We start from the raw sequence: 8,290 nt of genomic DNA, 5'->3' as shown, positions 1-8,290 counted from the left end.
TACCAACAGAATAGCATACAATTCTGATTTCTGAACTGAATTATAAGGACTTTGAACCACTTTACTTAAATTTTCTGATTTGTAACCTGCCTTTCCTTGTTTGTTGGCATCTGTATAAAATGTACGAACTCCAGATATGGGTTTTTCTCATACAATTCGAGGCAAGATCCAATCAGCACTCTTTATAAGATCAATTCTATCACTTTTGGGAAATTTGCTGTTGATTTCTCCCAAAAAATTACTGCAAGCTCTTTGCCAAGGTTCACTTTCTGTCCATAATTTTTCAATGTCCTCCTTAGTTAAAGGTACGACAATTTCTGCTGGGTCTATTCCTGCTAATTGACGAAGTCTCAATTTTCCTTTCCAAATCAAGTCAGAGATTTTTTTCCACATAAGTTTTTTATTTTTTATTTGGTTTATTTGGTAAATATATCCATTCTAATATAATATCTTCCCTCTGCATTAATATTCCTGTAGGAGAATGCCTAGAAGGTAAAATAACCAAAATGCAATCCAGCTTTGGATCAATGCAATCCACGTGCCTTCATGTACTTTCTTTTCTACCAAGGCCAATTCTTTCTCAGCTTCAGGTGATAATTCTCTTGGACTATTTAAGTCCTTGTCACCTTCTAAGATTTTGAACAAATTATGCAGTTCATCATTTTTTGCCCCAACAATAGTTCGTAGATGAGAAATATCTCCAAATAATCTTTGAAAGTCATTAAGAGTCTGTAGTCTATCTCTCCTAATTTGCACCTTTTGGGGTCTAATTTTTGGTAGCTCTATTTTATATCCTAAATAATTAATAGAATCTCCTCTTTGTATCTTTTCAGGAGCAATTTGTAATCCCCAGCAAGGCAAAATTTTCTTTACTTCTTCAAACATTCTTTCTAAAGTATCTGCATTTGAGTCAGCTAGTAAAATATCATCCATATAATGATAAATTATAGATTTAGGAAATTTTTTACGTATGACTTCCAATGGCTGTTGTACAAAATATTGGCACAGAGTTGGGCTATTCAACATTCCCTGTGGGAGGACCCTCCACTGAAATCTTTTAACCGGTTGAGAATTATTATAAGTAGGCACTGTGAAAGCAAATCTTTCTCTGTCTTTTTCTTGTAAGGGTATTGAAAAGAAACAGTCTTTTAAATCAATAACTATGAGACGCCATCCTTTTGGTAACAGAGTAGGCAAAGGAATTCCAGATTGTAGAGAGCCCATTGGCTGAATTACTTTGTTAATTGCTCTAAGGTCTGTTCCTCAATATGCTGAGCATTTAACTGTTCTTCTACCAGCTCTTCTAAAGCCTGGAGTTTCTCTGTTGTTAAAGGCCATTGCTGGACCCATACAGGCTTGTCTGTTAACCATTTTAAAGGTAGAGCTATTGTTATTTTTGGAAGATCATCAGTTGTTGTGCCCTGTTCTTGTATAATATGGATGGCTGGTGACCACTCAGAATAATGCCTTCTAATATTTCTCTCAGAAACATGTGCTAGTTTATGATTTGTTTCTGAGATTGAAGGGATGTTAATCTGAGTATTCCATTGTTGCAACAAGTCTCGACACCACAGGTTCATAGCTATGTTAGCCACATATGGTTTTAATTTTCCTCTCTGTCCTTCTGGACCTATACATTCAAGCCATCTTGCACTCTGTTTCACCTGAGATAATGTCCCAATTCCTAATAGTTGAACGTTTACCTCCTGAAGAGGCCAAGTTGGATGCCAAAATTCTGGTGCAATTATGGTAATGTCCGCACCTGTGTCTACCAGACCAGACAACAAAATACCATTTATTTTTATCGATTATTTTGGTCTTTGTTCATTAATAGAAGATTGCCAAAAAATTTTCTTTATGTTTTCTCCTGAATTTTCTATTCTCTCTGTTTCATCATCCTGACCAGCATGACTTATTCCAATAGGCATTTGGTTATTTAATTTGCTCTGAGTAGGGGTTTCCTCTACAACTGCAGGAAAGTTTTGAACTGGATTTGCTATTGGGGCCTGCATGAAGCCCCTCTGGGAGTTTCCCGAAGACTGAGGCAAAGGATTACCCTGTCTGTCCCTTGTTGATCTACACTCGTTTGTCCAGTGTTTTCTCTTACCACACCTTCTGCATACTCCAGAAGGAAGGGGCATTTTGTTGCCATTGTTCCTTGAAGTAACATTGTTTCTAGGAATGACCTGTTTACAGTCCCTTTTCAAATGTGCTTGCTTTCCACATCCAAAACATCTAACATTCCTCAAACCTTTTGAAATTGCTTCTCCTACCCACGGATCATCATGCTCATAAGCTTCAACATTAACTGTGTCTCTAATCCAATCTTCCAAAGGTGCAGATCTTGCCTTTAACGGCCTGATTATTGTTTCGCATGCTGCATTTGCATTCTCAAAGGCCAAAGATTCAATTATTATCTTACTAGCTTCTGAATCCGGGACCATTCTCTTTACTGCTGAAGCCAGTCTTTGTAAAAAATCTGTGAAAGATTCTTTTGGGCCTTGTACAACCTTTGTAAATGACTCAGTTTTTTTTTCCTGGTTCCTCAACTCTGTCCCATGCATTCAAGGCTGCTGTTCGACATAAAATTAGGGTTTGGACATCATATAAACATTGTGTTTGTGCTGAAGCATATTGACCTTCTCCAATAATCTGATCCTGGCAGACTTATATTCCTTTATCCCTCCATTGTTTTTCTATGTTTTTAGCTTCATCCTTGAACCAAGTTAGCCACTGAAGCCTTTGACTGGGTTCAAGAACAGCTTGTGCCAGCTCCCGCCAGTCCTGTGGTACAATCCTATTATATGTTGACCAAGAGATTAACATTTGCTTTACATATGGGGAATGCATGCTATAAGATACTATTGCCTCCTTAAACCTTCGTAAATCTAACATTTCAATTGGACCCCAAATATTTTGTGTAGTCATTTGATCAGGCAACTGCTGTACGGTTACTGGACAAACTAAGGGTGACTGTGTGAAAACAGGCTTTCTTTCTGTAACCCTATGATCCCATCTTGAAGCAACTTCACTGTTAGTTTCTTCTGTCTGAGTTTTTACAGGTTTAACAAGTTTTTCTAAAGATGTCACCCTGGCACTTAAATTGACTCTCTTTTTAAATAGTAAAATGAGAATAAGCATAGTAATAAAATGCATAATTCGATCAACATTAATCTTCTCATATAGCTGTTCCATTGTCAGACTGCCTAAAATTGCAAGCAAAGCCCAATTTTCTTCCAATGAACACAGAAAACCCATTTTTTTTAATGTGGGAAAAAAATTTCTCTTTTAGTTTCCTTTAAAATATTTGATATGTTAAGTGACTTACCAAGTCCTCGTAGAACAGTACCAATCCGAGGGAATTTCAAAACAGCCACCTAGTGTCCGAGGTGTGAATCCAGAGGGAGAGAGAGAGAGAGAGAGAGAGAGAGAGAGAGAGAGAGAGAGAGAACACGCAAGAACCCTAGCCGCAAGTTCTGCCTAAGAGCTTGAATCCAGCCACGTGTTCCCGCTTGAGCCTAGTCAAGCCTTGGCTCTGGCTACCTTAAGCTCCAACCACATGCGTTGGCTTTATAGGCAGGGGCCCTGTTTGGCAGGGCAGGCCTGAATTATCTGTAGCACCGACTTTAAGCAAGTAGGTCAAAGTTAGTCCAGCCTGAGGCCAAACTGACCTGGGCCCAGGGTAGGAAGCGGGCCACCCTTGTGGGAAACCGGACCTGCCACCAAGTCAAGTTAAGTGGTTTTTAATGGATTCTTGACACGTTGGGCGCCAAATGTAAATGTAACCAACCATCTTATCAAATAAGAAACACAGAGCCGATTCAGAAAAGAAAGCCAAGAGGTCAGAGCTAAGAGCCTTACCCTTCATGCTTCAGTGATCCTCTTCAGTCAAGAGAGCTCTCCGAAAGGAACCTAATTCCTGTGTGTATGTCTTTATATACTCTAGCTGTTCTGCCTTCTCATTGGTTGTAAACCCAAACATGTGACTGCCTCGTCACTGCCTGAATGTACCGCCCTCCAGGTCCTTAAAGGCGTGAGCCACCACCGCCACGCACTTGCTATGGCTCTAATAGCTCTGACCCCCAGGCAACTTTATTTATTAACATACAATTAAAATCACATTTCAGTACAAGTAAAATACCACCACAGGCAATGACTGAAAGTTGGAAGGTTCATCCAGGCTTCTGGTTGTAGATCCATCAGAAAAAAAAAAATTGTCCTCTTACAGTAGCTTAGAACCAAGTGAGTAGAACATCACGGGATTTGTGTTATTTGAATTCTGATAGTGGAGAGAGAAAATGAGAAATAGATAAGATAGATAGATAGATAGATAGATAGATAGAACTGTGCTCTGTATTTAATTCTCATCATTTCTGTGTTTAGTTTTAAATATTTGCATATTATTTTTCTTTCACTGTAACAATGAACTTATTTCCTCAAACAACCTATAGAGATCTTAGTTTCCACACCCTGTACTCCTTCTAATTCTTTTCTGAGTCCTCACTTCTCAGTACCTACTAACCTTCTGTCCCTCTTTACAAAAGAAAAAGCTTTCAAAAGATAACAAAAAAATATGATAAGATATTGTTTTGGGACAGCATCTCCAAGAAAAGTTAATGTAAGTTAAATAATTTGAAAGATGGTATCTTGCATGGATCAAAAATGGCACTCCCTAAAGACAGATGCCTGCTAAATGATAAGTGCTACAGGAGGGCTTAAACCTCAGGAGATGTTGACCATGAAGGTCCTTAGTACCTCCTAAAATATGAAAGTTATTGTGATCTTGTTGTAAGTTGTGAACAAGAAGTAGAAAAGGGTCAAAATGAATGATTTTCAGGATAGGAAAATTTCCGAGTTGCCTGGAGCTGGAACCCCCTTTCTGATACCAGTTGACTGGCTTTCATAGACCAAGCAGGCTCTTCCATCATTTTGAGTGAGAATTGTCTGGAATTGTGCTATTAGGTTGTTGGATGTCTCTCCCATATAGTAAAATTTCAAGAGAAATGTATACACTGGTACAGAGAAAGGACAGTTGTTAAATATATTTGCAATAACTCTCAAATTGGATATGTGTACACATGCAAAGAAAGGAATTCTTATCTTGTACTGCAATCCACCAGAAAATCTCCTGTGACTGAGGAGTTCCAGGTCTAGAGGGAAGACAATTGTTTTGTTGAATGGAATGGTTGAGTGTCAAAGTTTCTCTCCTAAATTTTTGTGTTTTTGCAGGAGATTAGTGTAGTTTCAGGTGTAGATGTAACTGTTACAGTCTGCCTCCTTGCTGGCCTTCCTTTGGCATTTGATTCTGTTGCTGATGGAGAGAGTTGTCATCATTTAGGCTACTGAGACTCAGTGACTGCTGTTGTGATGGGACGGCAGGCTGGTACTCAGAAATGGATCATGTACAAAGCAGTCCATCCAAAGCTCAGGGATGGTCTTGCAAGTAGGAGCCCAATCGAATTGAGAGCTAGAGCAGTGGGGTAGAATAGAGTAACATGGCTTTCTATTCCAAAATCAAGTGAACATCCTATTGTGATGTCTTAGCAGTGATTACCTCAGATGGATGGAGACCTTAGAAAGTACTTGAACAGATTAATACAGTGATAGACAGGTCGGTGGCTGTGAAGCTTAACTGTACATACTAGAAGGAGCTATGGAGAGTCATGATAACTTGACTTGTCATTCTAAATGTTACTTGCATTTGAACACCAGGTCCTGGTGGAAAATGGTCTTTTTGGAAGCTAGAGAATAGAAGAAGTGGAGAGTTAACTGAAAGTAAGGGACTTCCATGTATTGCTTCCACAGGAAACACCAATAAGTCGGTGAGTGTAATGTGAAGTATTCTACCTTCTATGAATTACTGTGTAGAGAGGCTTTAAACACCAACACCTGGTCTTCCACATGTCTCATCCTTACTATTACAAGAAATTGATCATGTTATTGATTTGCACATCAGTGTAGATTGCAGCATTTTTCAGGAATATCTATGTTAGGGCCTGATCTTGGTTCAGTAACAGCAATGGATAGGGAATATGTGATGTCCACACACCATGGAACTCATTTCAGCTAAAGTGATGAATGCAGTCAAGGTGATTGCAGGAGAATTCTTGTAACTCAAGATAATCATATTATACCAAATGTATCCAGTCCCAGACAAATATCTGATGCTGTCTCTATAGATAGATCCGACATTACATATATCTACATGGTTCCATTTCTGACATTGGATGCAATGCTCTTGAGTAGATGATCAATGCCTAAGTTTTTGGTGAGAGTTAAGGATGGTAGGTATTGGTCACAAAATTGCTGGGCTCACTATACAATATATAGGTTTAAAGAACGTGTTCAATGAATAGTATAATGGGAATAAATGTCACTGAGAAGGATTCAATACAAGTACAGCATTGTGTTAATTACTTTAATATGAAACAATGCTTCCAGAGCTTTGTTTATTAGGGATTACTCTACAAGATCCTTAGTTTGAAAATATAAAGATTAAAATAATAATATCGAGGTGAGAAGATATCCATCTGAATGTGTTTCTACTGCTCCTAAGGTGTAAAGTGAAGCACAGTAGTCTCATAGCAGAGCCCAAATCTGTAATTAAAGCCACACACAGAGAGTGATAAAACCAGAGGCCTCACCTTCATTGCTTTCCATCATTCTGTTGTACCTAAATTTGTTCCTGAGAAGATCATTGCATACAGGTAATAGGATCTTTTCATGCTGGGTTTGTTAACATATTTGAGATGGATGACACTGGACATAGCCCTTGTTAGAATGAACAATTTTGGGCCTGCACAGTAGTTTGGGGTTAGATATTGTGAAGAAAGATACACCATGAAACTCTATGGACAGGGTGAAAACAATTCCTTAGTAAAATTCAAATGCCCCACTTTGTAGAAGTAAAAAAGCAATCATAACTTTACCACAAAAACACAAAATATCTGGGATAGCAAAGCATGCCTCATATGAGGTCAGGACATCACAAGCATTGTAGCAAGTACAGCCTACTACTGAAACAAGGCAGATTGTCAGAAGAAATGAGTCCTAGTTGTTCCTTTGTCAACACATGCGGTTTAGTCTCTTTGGATTTTATATCTGTACCCAAAAAGCACCCTGGAGTACACATGGCCTCTTCATCAAGTAATGCACAGAAATGTGTTTATCCACATGTATAGAAAGAACCTTCATTCCACCTAGCTTCTTGGAGCATTCCTATACTCCCAGCACTCTTGAGGGAGTGACAGAGGAGGAGGCAGAGGTGGAGACAGAGGCTGAGATGGAAACACAGGCAGTGGGAGGCAGGCAGATGTTTGTGAGTTCAGTGCTTGCCTGGTCGATGGAGCCAGTTCTAGGACATCCTGGGCTATGGAGAGGGTCCCTGTCTCAATAATCTAAAAGTGAGTTAATAAATAAGTAATTTTTTTCTGTATGTAACCCTGGAAAAATATAATGCCAAATGCCTCAGAGGCCAAAGTGTAACAAACTCTGATACTATTAGAGCACAGAGTAGCACAAAGAGTTGAAGGTTCAGGAGATGCCAGTTTTCTTCTCTCCCTTCTTCCACAGTGAGTGACAGACCTTCACAGACTCCAGCATGTGCATGGTGAGGTGGCTTGAAGGCTTTTTAAAGGTATCATTGCTGAGCTCAGGTGGATTCTATTTCCTCTTGTTGTTGAGGACAGTGGGCTTCTCTTCTGTCTTTACTCTGTGACTTGATGGCTTCAGCTCCTTCAGCTTTCTTGGAGTTGTTTTCTCTAGTTCTCTTAGTCTGGTTTTGCCCATAACCCTACCTAGGTCTGCTGGGCCTGCAGAGTATGGCTTTCTAAGTTTTACTCTCCATTTGCTGGGCCGTGTTGTCAATATCCCCTTCTCTGGTCCCAGCACTGGCCTCAGCCTCTCTCCTTCCACCAACTGCTAACACTAGATTCTCACCAAAGAATCTCCATGAAGCAGATTAGAGCCTTTCTATTCCTTCGTCCTCAACTGGTTTAAGGACAATACCTTATCTTTACTGGGTCTGATCGCTCCTGATGATCATGGAGTCTTTGCATTAGGTGGCTGTGGGAACCTGGAATTGGTTTAGTTCAGAGAGGGAGTTGAGCAGTTGGGAAGGTGAACTTTTGCCACCAGTGTAATCATGTCTGCAAGTCCATGCTGGAGGCCAACACACTGTGGAAGGCCCAGGCTCATCCTGACCATGACTGCTGCTTCCCAAGGTTGTGGTGTCAGAAGCAAGCTTCTGCCCTAGGCTCCCAACATCAGTCAAGTGCAGGGGTTTCAGCAT

The sequence above is a fragment of the Peromyscus californicus genome, unplaced genomic scaffold, assembly GCF_007827085.1.
Source record: "Peromyscus californicus insignis strain IS unplaced genomic scaffold, ASM782708v3 Scaffold_4__1_contigs__length_199733344, whole genome shotgun sequence".
Lineage (NCBI taxonomy): Eukaryota > Metazoa > Chordata > Mammalia > Rodentia > Cricetidae > Peromyscus > Peromyscus californicus.
Note: the sequence above shows the minus strand (reverse complement) of the source record.